General features: G+C 37.3%; 1 protein-coding gene across 4 annotated transcripts in view; it reads right to left on the reverse strand.

Annotated features, from left to right (window-relative positions):
• The window catches only part of Znf438 (zinc finger protein 438), a 148,863-nt gene that overhangs the window by 37,065 nt on the left and 96,912 nt on the right, over nt 1–14,886 (reverse strand). For 3 of the 4 annotated variants that reach the window (XM_042686253.1, XM_042686254.1, XM_042686252.1), the window contains one exon: nt 4,725–4,813. The gene's annotated coding sequence lies outside the window, so the exon portion shown is untranslated. Of the gene's footprint in view, nt 1–4,724; nt 4,814–11,673; nt 11,725–14,886 lie in introns of those variants that run through there. The other variant, XM_042686255.1, reaches the window with a different exon arrangement.

Consider the following 14,886-nt stretch of genomic DNA (forward strand, 5'->3'; position numbering starts at 1 on the left):
TGCTGAAAAGCATATTAAGCAGAACAATCTATCAAAAAGGAACAAAAATTAAAGAATGCAAACAGCAAATATCATCAATTATGGCAAGATCTAGTAAAAGGAGCTTTATAAATCACTCATATGATTGCTTTTAATTTTAGTTAATATATCATATTTAAGCAGGTTCATTAAAAATGAAAATTAGGTGAATCTGTTACTTAAGAAAGTGACAGCTGGAAATAGAAATTTCCCCATTTCCTCTTTATTGAGGAGCCTGAGGCAAACACTGCCTTGTCTTTGTTATGCTGCTTTGCCAAGGTTCCTAAAACTAAATTTCAATCTACAACCTTAGAGAAAAAAGATAATCACTTCCAAGTTCAAAAAGCTTCCAGACATCAGATCATGTACAGTCGTGTGGTGAGTGCTTGTTCTCTGTGTCTGCATGAACACTGATCACAGAATTGCAATGCAGCTGTCAATCTAGAAAACTATTTTCAGGAAACTATTTCCTGGGAATAGATATGTCTTACATCACCAGATAGCCATGAACACTCAGATAAACGCCATAATAACATAACAACATTGGCCACAAAAACTTGTAATGCAAAACTAGCAAAAACAGCAATGATTCTTTCAGTGTCTTATAATGGGCAATTTAGCATGCTCTTTTTGGTACATTGAAATAACGCTATTGTTATCCTGCTCTGATTGGGTAGTTACTGCGGTGCGAGGCTTTCTTCCAGTTTTGATTCTACCATGATTTTGTGTCCGTTGATTTGAAAGCATAACATGGTGATAGTCCCACAAGATTTCAGGTGTGAGGTCAGAATTGGTCAGTGAATTCATAGATCATAGCTTTTTCTAGACTGGATATCATACATCCCTTTGGCAAAACGGTACTAGTTTGGTAGTAGTATTCTATCAGGTAAGTGTGACACATCGTTTAACCATTAACTGATAGACATCTGAGTTGTTGCCATCTATGGGTTATCATGAATAAATATGTGTCTAGTTGTGTAGATAGGTGTTTTCATATGTCTTGGGTAAAACTTAAGCGGAAATTTGGGGTGGTAATTGTCTGTTCTCCAAAGAAGTTGTGTTCATGGATTTTTTTTCAAGCCCCAGAATCAGCACACACATATACAAAAAAAGCATCTCGGCCTACTTTCATCCATTTGCCAAATGTTTAGTGGCCCTTTCTATCTGGAAACCTATGTGTTTCAGTTCCTGGGAGATTTCCTGTTTTCTGAGATGTTCTCTGTCAACAACTGTTAATCAGATGTTATCTTCCCTAGATAGTTATAACTTTTTTCCTCTCTTTCCTATGTTGTATTGATCTGATGTTGCCATTCAGAAAAAAAATTCTTAATTTTCCAACATTTTAACTTTACTTCCTAGTTATATATTTAATATTGTTCCATAATTAAAACTGACAGATAACTAAATATAAATTTCCTATAATTAATACAATTGTCTGGTGTTTTTGGACTGTACCAATCCTGACATGATTTAAATGTTATTTTATGTAAATGTAAAAGAAGTCCTCATGTTGTTGGGAGAGGTAATGATGTTTGCAATCCTACCACCCCACCCAAGAGGCTGAGACAGGAGGTTCCAGAGGCCAGGTCAGGCTATATACACATTGAGACCCTGTCTCAAACAAACAAACAAACAAACCAAAGTCCTCACTACTTCAATTTTTCTGGTATCGAGTTAGAGAGATTTTCAGATATAATACCATTGTTTAAAGTTCCATTACTCACAGATATAAGTCCTAAGAAACAAAAATTTCCAACATCATCTATCTATGTAGTATGTTAATAAGGCTGCTTTTTCTATAAATATAATACATTTCATCCTTGATGACTTTAAACTATCCTTCCATTTCTTATGTGTTTGAATATCTAAGACAGATGTTAGAAATACTTGGATCTTTTTTGTTTGTTTGATGATGGTTCTGGACTTGAACTCAGGACCTAAGTTCTGTCTCTAGGCTTTTCTGCTGAAGGCTAGTGCTCTACCATTTGAGCCACAGATCTAGTTCTGGCTTTCTGGTGGTTAACTGGAGACAAAATTCTCAGGGGCTTTCCTCCCTGAGCAGGCTTTGAATCAAGATCCTTAGATCTCAGCTTCCTAAGTAGCTAGGATTACTATCTTGAGCCATTGGTGCCTAGCTTTTTGATTTAGGTCTTTTTATATCAAACAGAACATGCTTGGACTTTCTAGTCTGGCTTCCAATTCTAACAGAATGAGAAGTCCTTCAGGCCAACAAGGTTACCACTGATGAAGAAGAAAACATTTCACAAAGGAATAGATAATATCATCTGGTAATAAAGAACACTAAGCAGTGAAATAAATACCACAGGAGAAGGAGGTTGTCATTTGCCAAGGATATCTGTTATGAAACAGTTCATTATCTTGTTCCTGTCAATCAGTTTAGCTGGTTGAATGGATTTAATTTATTATTTTAGACATGATCACATTTCCACTACTTTAGCTCTTCTCTTATCTGCACAGGGACAAAATCGTCTTTAAACTAAGCGGGTTTACAGAAAGTTGATGTAATTTTTGTAAGAGCATTTCAAATTCCTCACATCCCCTTTCTCTCTTCTCCTTCACCTGCTGGTTACCTCTCTGTGCACCACCTGCTGGGCTATCAACACATTCCATTTCTGCCCCTCACCTCCCTTCCATTCAGACTCTCACTGTGGCCAGTTTAGCACATTGATCTCTCAGTTGCCATGTCTAGTTTTTTCCTTTTCTACAAATTTCAGCATTAAATTTAAATCTCATCAATTATCTTTATAATATGTAATTAACGAACAAACCTTCACTGCTCTGCTTCATTTCCCTCTAACTTCAACCATGCTTTATAGCTTTTCTCATATTCTTGTGGAGTATATGAACTGGTGAGAGTGCATGCATGTGTGGTGTGTGTGTGTGTGTGTGTGTGTGTGTGTGTGTCTGTCTGTCTGTCTGTGTGTGTGTGTGTGTGTGTGTGTGTGTGTGTGTGTGTGTGTACTTAGTGGTACTGGTTTGAGTCAGCGCCTCCTGCTTGCTAAGCAAGGACTTTGCCACTTGAGCTATTCTATCAATCTCCCCCACCTCCGGCTTTTTTGGGGGGGGAGGAGTCTTGGGGCTTGAACAAAAGGTCTGGGCATTGTCCCTGAGCTTCTTTTGCTCAAGGCCAGAACTCTACTACTTGAGTCACAGCTTATACTTTATTAGAGATAGGAGTCTCACAAATCTTCCTGTCCCGGCTGGCTTCAAACTGTAATCTTCAGATTTCAGTCTCCTGAGTAGCTACGAATACAGGGTTTGAGCCACTGGCGCCTAGCTGAACTGGTTATTTTTGAGAGAGGTTATCATGTCTAGGCCAGCCTGGACTATAAACCTCCAATTTGTATAATGTGCAATTGTATACATGTAACTTTGTACAAAATTTCTGTAGGATAAATTCACAACCAGAAATTTCTGGGTTGGTTTAAAATTTTTATAGATATTGGTAAATTATTACTCAAAGCCCTTTCTTTTCTTTTCTTTTCTTCTTTCTTTTTTTTTTCCCGGTCAGTGGTGGAGCTTGAATTCGGGGCCTGGGCATTGTCCCTGAGCTCTTCTGCTCAAGGCTAATGCTCTACCACTTTGAGCCATAGCACTACTTCATAGCCTTTCCTGCCTGGGGCTAGTTTTGAATCATGTTCCTCAGATCTCAGCCCCCATACGCATGAGCCACCTGTGCCTGGCTTCAAAGTATTTTTATGAATTTACCCAACATATGAAAATGACTTAAAAACTATTTGTGAAAACTGCTATAGATTTTCTTCAACTGAATGTGAAGATTTAAAAATTCCAACGTATCTACATATGGTTGGGGATGCAAACATTGATTTTCACTGAAATATACAAACCCTTGAAAAGGAAATGAGAACCAAGATTCACAACCCAAAGACTGTGTTAGAAGGATGATTGCTTATGGAAAATCTGAGAAATTGGCAAAGGGAAAGAGTCCATTTGAAGAGACAGTGATGCTGTTAGTGTTCATGTAGAAAGACCCACTAGCTGGTACTAGCACATTCTTGCTATGAATATGAAATCAGTGACTTCCTCACTGAAAAAAAGACAAGCCAGAGAAAACAGCACATATTTGAAAAGTAGCTACTAAGGACATTTTCCCCCTAGACATTACAGAACACACAGGTGAGGCTTTGAGATAATGTATAACAAAAATTGGGCTCTGTTGTCTAATATGAAATGTTATATTGACTGAGGTGCTACTGGCTGAGGATCAGGTGAACCCAATTAACCCAATTTTTTAACTTGCCCATACTAAGTGATTTATTTTAGATGTGTAGCTACTCCAAAAGTCCTTTAGGGTACAATATGGAAAAACCATAAATAGGCCATAAAGGTCATGACATTAATTTTGTTGTCATTCTCATGCTTTAAGCATGCATCAAAAAGAAAAAGAAGACTGTCCTTTGGGAACGAAGGCAAATCTGAAACTAATTATGATAGTTATTATCATAATAGTATTAAATTAAACACTATTTCCCTAGCTAAATTTATTTGGGTATATTTTGCTAATGAATGTAACTTCTCAAATAGGATTACTATAGTCTTGCATAGAACAAAATGGTTTACCTGGACTCATTTCAAAGCTTTATTCAAGAGGTAAAAACTTCAAATTCACTGGGTATAACACTGAATCAAGAGTCTTTATCTGCCATGCTTAATAGCCTACTTACAGACAGTTTTCTCTTATTTTCTGTTGTCATATGCTTCTTCTCTGATGTCAAATGAAGATTTGCTTGTAACCATTACTATTTATTTCAACCTGAAAGAAAATAGGGAGAAAAATATCTCAGTATCTCAGTAGCTTCTTTCTGTGCTTAAAGTTTTTTTTTGTTTTGTTTTTTTGGTTGGTCATGGGGCTTGAACTCTGCGCTTGGCCGCTGTCCCTGGGCTCTTCAGCTCAAGGTGTGCGCTCTACCGCTTAAGCCACAGCGCCACTTCCAGTTTTCTATTGGTTTATTGGAGATAAGAGTCTCATGGACTTACTTGCCGGGGCTGACTTTGAACAGTGATCCTCAGATCTCAGCCTCCTGAGTAGCTAGTATTACAGGCATGTGCCACCGGTGGCTCTGTGCTTAAAGGTTTTAAGAACCAAACTACTTTGTGCATTTAGAGAACTTACATCTAAGGTGAATGATAGTCCAGGTTCCACCCACCTTCCCAGCACTTGGTTTGAGCACCAAGCAAGACAGGAAGCCATCTGACCTATTCTGTGGGAGTATTTGCTGCTTGAAATTTCAATGTTACCTACAACTTAAATGTGTTCTATGGCCCCCTGGGACTTGTGTAACTTCTCTTGGAGCATCCAGTGACACTTCTCAGTAGATGAATGGATCAAGAAAATGTGATACATACACACACACACACATACACACACACACACACACACACACACACACACACACAAATATACACATGAATTCCATGCCTCCATCAGAAAGAATGACACTTCCCATTTGTTAGGAAATGGGAAACTTGGAAAAAAATCATATTAAGTGAAGTACGTCAGACCCAAAGAAACATAGGTCCCATGGTTTCTCGTATTTGCAATAATTAGTATACATCTAGGGTAATCTTATCAGATGAGCAGAAAAGGTCAAAAGCTATGTACATATGAGATGATGTACTATATAAGATGATGCTAAGCTAAATGAACCCCAAGATATGGACACAAGAGGTTTTTCTTTGTTGTTGTTATTTTTAATGTACTATGCGATTTTTTTTGTTTCTTTTGTATGTTCTTCTCCATATGGTATATCTCCTGTTGTCACTGTATTTGATTTTGGTACCCTGTATCTTGGATATACATTTATCTAATTTGGGGAGGGGAAGGGGAATAACAAAATGCTGAAACAGACACAGGATGACCCATTGCAACAATGATACTCACAAGACACTATGCTGGAAATGAACTTTACAACTTTGGGGGGTGAGAGGAGGAGTGGGGAAGGCGGGGAAGGGAAGGGATAGTAGGAAAAAACAAAGAAGGGGGTAACAATGTTCAACAAGAAATATACTCATTACCTTACTAATGTAACTGTAACCCCTCTGTATAGCATCTTTATAATAAAATAAAATTTAAAAAAATAAAATGCAGCTGGGCATCGGTGGCTCATGCCTGTATTCCTAGCTACTCAGGAGGCTGAGATCTGAGGATCTCGGTTAAAAGCCAGCCTGGGCAGGAAAGTCCGTAAGACTCTAATCTCCAATAAATCACCAGAAAAGTGGAAGTGGGTGCTGTGGCTCAAGTGGTAGAGCACTAGCCTTGAGCTGAAATGCTGAGGGACAGCACTCAGGCCCAGAGGTCAAGCCCCACAACTGACAAAAAATAAAATAAAATAAAATGTAGATCATCCACTATGTTTTACATCCACTAAGAATCACATGGAATAAAATCTAAAATTGAAACACCACCAACAAGAATTCCCTTTTCATGCTAGTATATAATCTCTAACACCAATATTAGAAAATCAGTTGGCTATGGCAACACATTCACTGAGCATTTGATATCTCTATCAATGACTGGGTAGGAGGATTAATTTCAGACTAAGTAATTAAAAGCATATAAAAATAAAATGATAATTTCAAAAGATAAAATGTATGCTAAGGATGATAGCTTCTGAGAAGGGAAGAACTGGGAGGCACAGTTCAGGTAGAAAGTAGTTTTCTACTATGTACTCTTCCCTTCCCTTCTCTCTCCCCCCCAAAAAGTAGTTTACTATATCAGGATACAGTAGCCAGAAATAGAGAAGAAACATTCCCTGTTCCTCATACAAGGAATGGAAATAAAGATGCCCCCATATACATTCTTCTGTAAAACTTACAACTTAACATTATCAATAAGAAAAATAAGAATTAAGTAGAACTCTATAATAATGGTAATAATAATAAATAATAAACACGGGTAGGGAAAGATGCCTATACAACAACCTTAAGTAAAGGAAATACACAATAATGGGTGTGTTTAATCCAATTTGTATACGAAATTAAAAAAAGATGTATTTCCATAAAGAAGCATGAAGTTATCAACAATGGTTACTTTAGGGTTATGGCTAGCTTTCTGGGTACAATATACACATATACATGCATATGGGTATGGATATATGCTATATATGTATATATACTTAACTAAGATATAATTGTATAACATGTGTAATCATGTACTGTATAATGAAATTTTGGCCAACGGTAGAGTATGTATATAAGAGTGGTTGGTTCTGTGTGATTAACTTTCATATTACTGACAGAAATAACTAAAAGAACTTCTATTTTGTTCAATATTTTTAGCAATGTCACTTCATCATGGTAGGGAGTGCATGGTAGAGCAAGGAAGTTCACATCATGGTAGCCAGAAGGCAAAAAAAAAAAAAAAAGGGAATACAGAATCAGGCCAGGGAAAAGGATAAATTTCTAAAGGTAAGTCCTAAGTGACTTACTTCCTCCAGCTAAGCCCCACCTTCCACCAAATCCCAACAACTCCATCAAGGGATTAATCTATTCATTCTGTCAGATATTTCAGCATCTGTGGCTGGATATGCCTTTCAGATATACCCTGAAGTGTTTACTGATATCCTAGGTATTTTCTCAATCCTAGTGTTTCTCAAACTGACAAAATCATCACAAGTCTATACTTCATCAATTTGACTCCCAAATACATCTCTTTTTACCATAACATTCCAACCTTGCCCCCACAAAGTCTCACGGGGATTTAACAATGCAAAATGTATTTAGTCCATTTCCAAGAGTCTTTAAAGTTTTAATAGTTCTTAAATGTTCACATTTAAAGCCTCCTTTGAGACTCTAGACTAATTCTTAGCTGTGAGACCCTGCAAAACTCAAAACTAAGTTATATACTTGACAGAAGTAACTTCAGAGAAAAGCGGTTTATTTTGGATTATGATTTTAGAGAGATGTCAGATGTCAGTTTATTATAGAAGAGGGCATGGTATAAGCAGGGAAGTTCACATGGTAGACAGGAAGAAGGAAAAGGAAATATAGAAAGGGGACAGAATAAGATATATCTCCAAGGACACACACAAATAACTTACTTTCTCCAGCTAAGCTTCACTGACTAGCTTTCCTCCACCTCCCCAAATTGTCATCATATGAATCCATCAAGAAATGGATCTATTCATTATGTAAGATCCCTCAAAATCGAATTGTATCAGCAAATGGCCTAACACATCCAGAGATGAGTTTTACTAATCTCCCAAGAGTTTCTCAATCTAATCAAGTTGACAATTAAGATTAATAATCGTGAGTCTGGGGAAAGCATCTTCTCCTGTAATCCAACTCTTTGGGAAGTAGAGATTGGGAGGATCAAGGTTGGTGGATAGCCTGGGTAAAAAATGACAAAACCCTACATGAAAAATAACTGAAAAAGAAAAATGGTTGGAGGCATGGCTCAATAGATAAGAGTGCCTGCCTAGCAAGCTTGAAACCTTGTGTTGCCCTGTTACCTGCTCCCACCAAATTAGCCACTACAGTTCCATGATTATAACAGATATTAAAAAATTCCTAATGACATCATAGCTGTTATATGAGGCAGACAGACAGAACTACCATAGCCACCAGCAGGCTCAGGATATGAACATAAAACTTGCCCAAGACCTCAAAATGATCTCTCCTAGAGTGCCATAAAGATGCTGGTAACATATTTGGGAGTCATACAAGCTAGTGCCATGTTGTGATAGCCAGGGATCCATGCATGGATAGAGCCCTTCCCAAGTGAGCATATATATGAACAAGAACAATGACCCTGTAGTATGACCACTTGGCCCCTCAGTACCCAGAACTTGGGTTTGAGAATGTTCAATCTGTATTGGGAGTCTACACACAAGTGGTCACACAAACTTAGGCATACATTTTTTTTTCCTTCAGTGGTAGTAGGATGTGAACTCAAAGTATTACACTTCCTAGGCAGGTGGCTTTACTACTTAAGCCGTATCTCCAGCCTTTTTTTTTTTTTTTTTAACTTAGTTTCAGTAGGATCTTTTTTTGGGGGGTCCAGCCGTGGGGCCTGAACTCTGGGCCTGAGTGCTGTCCCTCAGCTCTTCAGCTCAAGGCTAGCATTCTACCACTTGAGCCACAGCGCCACTTCCGGCTTTTTTCTTTTTGGTTATGTGCTGCTGAGGAATCGAACCCAGGGCCTCAGGCATGCAAGGCAAGCGCTCTACCACTGAGCCAACTTCCCAGCCCCTTTTAGTAGGATCTTGTTTTGACCAGTGCTAGCTTTGGACACTGATCCTCCTACCTCTATCTCCTGAGTAGCTGGGATCAGAGGCATGCACCACTATGTCTGGTCCTCTTTATCATTTTTTGCATTTTCCTCATTTCAATTTCACAACAAACATTACAGTCAACAAATAATTTAGAAAAATCAAATTCTCAAAGTCTATCCATTAGCAATTTAATAAAAGGATCTACTGTACCTAAATTGATTAAAAAATTAAATGTAAATTCTTAAAATTCATAAACACTTTTTTCTAACCTGAAAGTAATTTGAACTTACTAGCAAACTAAAATATTAGCACAAAAGTAAAAAAAAAAAGCAACAGTATTTTCTAACTTCAATTAGCTAATGTCCTGTTATTCTACAATCAATTTGTATAATTTAATTCTTCTTTCCTAACACTGGCTTCACCTATCTTTCCTGACAGACTCAAAACTACAAGGGTGGGGTCCACATCTATATTGTTCCTACTAGCCCAAATGCCTTGGAGAAGAAATTTTTAAAGTCTTTGACAAGTGGACTTGAATTTAAAAGATATAAATTTAAAACAAAGGAGATGTAATATTTTACAGCTGTTCAAGGAAAAGTATTTCCTAATAAAGATTATGTAACCAACCAACAGAACAAAAAGGTATACATAGTTAAAAATAGTGTATGGATGGAAGAAAGAAAGAAATGATTGGTGTGACAAAATTAAAACATGTGTTCTCTAAGCACAATTACCAAATGCCTCCAATTTTGGCTACCTTATAAATATTAACCTCCAATTCATACAGTCAAAGACTTTTAAAAAATAACAAGTAACTTCTGAAAGTTACTGTATGTTATCATTGAAAAATTACTACTTCTTAATGTGAATGTTTTGGATTTCATTGCACTGCAAAAATCTCTGGAAGGAATTATAGGATAGCAAATAGCCTAGTTTTAGGTAAATGTAATTCATACAACTTACCAGTTATTAATTTGTCCTTAATGCTGCCCAAACCTCCATACAACAAAGAAAACCACAATAAAAAGCAACAGAAGATTAAGTTAATTTTCAGGTGGGGGTTAGAGAGGAAAATGCTATTAGTATAACAATAGAACCAGAAACCTACATTTATTTTTGAGATTGCTATGTTTCAAACAATATTCTAAGTGTTTTCAGTGTGTCCCAGCTTATTTTTATTATATGGGATGGGCATTTTATGACCCCCCCCCCATTTTGTGTATAAGGAAATTTAGGCACAAAGGGGTTGCGAATTATCCAATCTCACACAGACAGTGAACGTGTCCTTGAGGACTTGGGACAGGTTTTATCTTTAAACTTCACCAACACTCCACTCATAAAGTTTCCATTTCAAATGACAAACAATTATCTGAAATTAAAATATATAATAGAATAAGCACATTTGGAAAAAATGTGTTCATGCTTATCAACAGTAAGGAGTTAGTCTTTAGACTGAGTCTATATTGACAGTAACAAATATGGAGACAATTCAAATAGATGGGAACTATATTATTTTCATGGGAAAAATAAGTAACCACAGTTCTTGCTCCTTTCTTGCTCACGCAAGTTCGTGTGAACAGTATTGTTAAAAATGTCAATGAAGCCGGGTGCAGGTGGCTCACACCTGAGGTGGCTGCAATCTGAGGATCAGGGTTCAAAACCAGTAGAAAAGCTGTTAAACTTTTATCTCTATTAAACTACTCAGAAAAAGTTGGAAGTGGCACTTTGGCTCAAGTGGTACAGCACTAGCCTTGAGCAGAAGAAGTTCAAGAACAGCACTCAGGCTCTGAGTTCAAGTCTTGTCAAAGTCAAATCATGGAGAATGACGAAAGGGTGACATCGGTCAAGATGTAATAACTTATAAACTAATTTGTTGAATGCTGCCTCTTTGTACAACTACTTAAAGATAATAATCTTTAAAATATATACTAGTATCTTCTCTAAATGATTTTTTTTTATTTTCTTAGCTTAAATTTCCTTCAAAACTGGGAGCCAGTGGCTCATGCTTGTAATCTGAGTTACTCAGGAGGCTGAGATTGGAGGATCTTGGCTCAAAACCAGGCTGCGAAGAAAATTTTCTGAGAATCTCTGAGACTCTTACATCTAATTTACTACCAAAAAGCAAGAAATAGCACTAGTCTTGAGCACAGATGTTTCGAGACAACACTTGGGCCCTCAGTTCATGCCTCAAGACGGACACACACACAAACACACAATTCCCTCAAGCTTTATTGTGTACAAAATATTCACAATGTTTTAAATGTGTTTCTAATATTTTTCCGTTAGTACTACATCAGAAATAAAGTACTAGTGGCCAGGAAGATGCTTTTCTTTTTTTATGTTTTTTTATTGTAAAAATACTGTACAGAGGTGCTTTTCTTAAATAGTCTGTTTTACTTACATCCCATCCATGTGTATCTTGTTTTCTTCACAGGGTTCACCTGTTGGCTCTGTGCACTGCTTTTAAATCCAACTGTATGCATGCCCATAACTAACTCTGCAAGAGTCAGTCAAAAGAAAGGGTATGGTATAAATTAAAATTAATTTCATTGTAGTTGTGTGTACATGTATGTGTGTGTGCGCGCATGTGTGTGTGTGTGCGCGCCAGTACTGAGGCTTGAACTTACGGCCTGAGTGCTGCCTCTTTTCTGCTCACGGCTGGAATTCTCCCACTTCTGATTTCTGGGTGGTTAATTGGAAGAGTCTCTGGGACTTTCTTATTTGAAGTGGTTTTGAACTGAGATCCTCAGATCTCAGCCTCTTGAGTAACTACGATTACAGACATGAGTCACTGGCACCTGGCTCTCAGTGTAGTGTTAAGTCACCCAAGTGGCTTTTTGAAGTTTTAAGAAAACAAAACACTATTCTATTCCATGTAACTGTGGAATAGAAACATCATTTAAGAACTAAGTTGACATTTTAGAACTTGGGCTGGCCAAGGAAGTTAAGAAATTGCTAAAACTGAATTCATTCCAGATATTTCTCGTTGGAAGGGAGTAACATGCCAGAAAATTATTTCAGTGTCTACTTGCATTACTTTCATCAAATGAGGAAACTTAAATGACAGGTGATCTCTACAACACTGTGCCAAGTACCTTCTAATAAAACACAGAGGTTGTTAGCTAAGACAAAAGAGACTCCCTGAGCACAATTCATCTGGCAAATATTAAAAATTTTGTTTGCTTGATTTTCTCAATTTGTACTTTTCCAAAATATTTTCTATCACTAAATGGCATGACTCTATATTATATGTGACTGCTTTTATAACAAGAAGGTATTTTTGGCAGAAAAAAAATCCAGTCATGTTAACTGAAGTTGTATATACCAAGGGAACAGCTCTGGCTCAGAACTAACATCCAGCCTCCTACCTCCAAAAATATAGCATGTAGAAGAGTCTTGCCCTTTATTGCTTACCTATCCATCTTGGTGGTCAGCAAATTATACCAATTTCATCTCCTAAATAGCTTGTAGATATATCCATTTGTTTCCTTGTATGGCTTAACTCTCTAGTGTGAATGGCTGTATCACGTCCAATCCAGATCAGTGAGTACTTTCAATTGGTACTCAGTGCTCCATTCTTGCCCCTTTAGCTAACATAGCCAAAGTAATGTTTTCAAAACACTAATTAGAACACTCCTTCTCACAATGAATATCTCTCAAAGCCATAACACATCTATGGAAACTTGACCTGCTTCATTCTGTATTCCTTGCCCTATACTTTGTGTCCTGGCCACACTAGCTTTCTTTAGTTTCCTGAACATAATGCAGCTTTCTAAGTATGTATTTCTACATGTTGGATTGCCTCTCACTTTTTGCTCTGATAATCTGGATGATCCTTCGGATCTGAATTATAGTCAGCTTTCTGTTGCTGTGACAAATCACCTGAGAAAATCAACCCAAAAGGAGGAAGGATTGTTTGTTTTAGCTTATGGTTTCTGAGGATTAAGATCATGGATAGTTCAGTTACTTTTGAGCCTGTGGTCAGGCAGTATATCATGGTGATAGGAGAACATGGCAGTGACAAGGGGCCAGTGTCCCTTTCAAGGGTAACTTCCCTCTATGACCTAACTTCCCTCTGCTAGCTTTCACCTGTAAGGGTCCACCAACTCCCAGAAGAATTACAGGCTGGCAAGAAAGCCTGCAGCATATAAGCCTTTGGGAGATATTTAAGATACAAACCATAACCAGATCTCAAGGCAATATCTTAGAATGGTCCTGACCTAGTCTGGTTCAGATATTCATGCTAATAGACTTAGTATTTCTTGAATCTTTTTTTTTTGTAATACTTGCTTTTACTTGATTTTACTTAAGATGATGCTTAGTACCCTTGACATAGGGAAGGGTTCACATCCCTTTGTGTTCACATAGTACCATATACATTTAGCATAATTAGCATTTATTCATAATACAATGGATGTAATGTACATGGCATAAATTCCATCATTTAAATGATTATATCTAGGAACATAATAGGTATATTCCGTACAGATAAGGTCATTAGCTTAAGCTATACTTCATTTTATGAAGTTAAACTTTTCCAAAGAAGCTTTCCATATCCTTCACTTCAGTAATGCACAGTTTCCCATTTCTACATATTTCCACTAACACTTGCTTTTTCCATTACTTGATTAAATGGTATTTCATTGTGTTTACTCTCTACTGACTAATGATATTGTCTTTTTTAAGTGTTCACTGGAAATTTCTGCATTTAAGAATGTATTCAATTCCTTTGTCCAGTTTTTTAGAACTTTTCATTGCTGAGTTTTCAAGAATTTTTCCTATATTGTGAATGTAAGTCTGGTCAAACAGGTAACTAGTAAAAATTTCCCACCATTCTGTAATAGCACTATTGTCTTCCCCAGGCTTCTATATTTTGAAGCATAAGAGTTATTAGCTTAGGCCAACTTATCTATTTTCTGTTGCTGTAGCTTATGCTTTTGTGACCTAATCCCGAGTCATAAAGATGTCAGCCCATGTTTTTCTCTACAACTTTTATCTCTTATCTTCAGGTTCATTGATCTGGTTTGAGTTCATCTTTATATTGAGTTCATCTTTTATTCTCTTGCATGTGAATATCCACTTGTCCCAATATTACTGGTTAAAAATACTCTTCTTTCTCATTGAATTGTCTTGACCTTTGTTAAAAATCAATATCCCAGCTGGGCATAGGTGGCACATGCCTATAATCCTAGCTACTCAGGAGACTGAGATCTGAAGATTGCAGTTTGAAATCCATCAATAAATTGCTGCAAATGCTTTTTTTTATTTTTTTATTTTTGGGTCCGGTCATGGGGCCTGAACTCTGGGCCTGAGCACTGTCCCTCAGCTCTTCAGCTCAAGGCTAGCGCTCTACCACGTGAGCCACAGCACCACTTCCGGCTTTTTTCTTTTTGCTTATGTGGTGGTGAGGAATCGAACCCAGGGCCTCAAGCCTGCAAGGCAAGCACTCTACCACTGAGCCAACTTCTCAGCCCCAAATGTTTTTTTTAATGTGCCTAAAAAAATTCCAAACTCTTCCTCATATCTTCTTTAATGTTGACCTCATTCTTAGCAGAAACAAACTGGCAGATAACCTAAACTCAGAACCACCCAAATCACTCTAATGGTGTCCTAT

This window comes from Dipodomys spectabilis, unplaced genomic scaffold, assembly GCF_019054845.1.
Source record: "Dipodomys spectabilis isolate Male_0828 unplaced genomic scaffold, ASM1905484v1 ptg000096l, whole genome shotgun sequence".
Lineage (NCBI taxonomy): Eukaryota > Metazoa > Chordata > Mammalia > Rodentia > Heteromyidae > Dipodomys > Dipodomys spectabilis.